The sequence below is a fragment of the Octopus bimaculoides genome, chromosome 1 (genome assembly GCF_001194135.2).
Source record: "Octopus bimaculoides isolate UCB-OBI-ISO-001 chromosome 1, ASM119413v2, whole genome shotgun sequence".
In the NCBI taxonomy this organism is placed as follows: domain Eukaryota; kingdom Metazoa; phylum Mollusca; class Cephalopoda; order Octopoda; family Octopodidae; genus Octopus; species Octopus bimaculoides.
This window is the reverse complement of record NC_068981.1, coordinates 136,886,385-136,888,162: the sequence shown is the minus strand read 5'-3', so window position 1 is coordinate 136,888,162 and position 1,778 is coordinate 136,886,385.

Sequence of the window (1,778 nt, the reverse complement as noted above, 5' to 3'; positions counted from 1 at the left end):
CACGTGTCTCCTCTTGTTTTGTTGAGTCGGTTCTGTCTTTCTATGGTGTGTATCTTTATCTACAGATATGGATACACACATCCTTGATGTAATCATAATGACGCTTATCTTTATTAAAATAATTACTTTTTATTCTTTTCATTGTGTACTACACATAACCGTGCGTGCACACATTCTCATGATCACACGAACACAAAACACACACACACACATACACACTCATGCTTACATGTGTATGCTTCTATATGATATATACATACATGTACACGTTAATAGGTAGATATATAAACAGATAGACAGATAAATACGTAGACTGATAGAAAGACAACAGATATTCAAACAGTTTTCCTTTGTTATATAATTTCTTTTTATTAGACATATTTTTATCAACTAAATTAACTGTATTTCATAAAAATCTTAAATTTCTTTTATCACGATATATATTTTAATTATATTTTTCATTAAACTGAGTTTTTAAAACTTTATTTGTTTTTATTTTCATTTCCATTTTTTCACAATTACAATCGTTGTTTCCTTCTCCTACTTTTCCACTATTTTCATGATTATTATTTCAACCCCTTTCGTAATTCTATCTATCTATCTATCTATCTATCTATCTATCTATCTATCTATCTATCTATCTAATCGGTCTGTCTTATGTAGAGATTTTATTCTCTTCGCTGAAGAACTATTTGATTCGCCAAGCACACAAACTACAAATCTCGAACTAACAAATGTCCTACAGGAAAAAAAATGCTAGAAAATTTTTGGACGGGCATATCTTAATAATCAAAAAGGTAAGGTTTAAAAAATCTATATCTAAAGACATTCTATAAAAAAAAAAGAACAACTGGAAACATTAGAAACACTCTACACATGCATAGATTCCTGCAGATAAAACTCTGTCTAGCGGGGAAATTTTATATCCTAACAGATGATTTTAAATATTTTACAAAAATTATCTCCCAAAATCTGTTTCAAAACATCCCTGATACAATCATAATAACGTTTATATTTATTAAAATAATTAGTTTTCATTCTTTTCGTTTTGTATTACACGTACATACATACACATACATGCACATGTGTATGTGTGTGTATGTACATACGTATATGTACATACGTATACACATGAATTGATAGATAGATAGATAGATAGATAGATAGATAGATAGATAGATAGATAGATAGATAGATAGATAGATAGACAAACAAATGGATGCACAAATAAATGAACAGACAGGTCGACAGAGAGATATGTATATTTTCTCTTTGTTATAAATTTCTTTTTATTAGATTTATCTTTATTAATTATAAATTACGTATATTTAATATCTATTTGTAGTTTCTGTTACCATGATATATTTTTTAATTATATATTTTATTAAATCTATTTTCATTGTTCATCAATCCACCCCTCTCATACAACGCCACAGTCTTTATAGCTCCTTTTTTTTTCAACCTCTTTGTTTATTACATCAATAATGATTATGACTGCTTTCACATTTCTTTTCATTTCTTGATTCTTTAATTCTTAAAAATTAATTATCATATTTCAAAGTTAATTATAACGTTATATTTATTGCCAAAACATTAAATTTGTTTTCTAATTTTCAAATCCTCGTCATAAAAGTATATAGATACAGATAGACAGATAAATAGATAGATAGATAGATAGATTGTGATAGAGAAAGATAGATAGATAGAGAGAGAGAGAGAGAGAGAGAGAGTGTGTGTGTGTGTGTGTGTGTGTGTGTGTGTGTGTGTGTGTGTGTGTG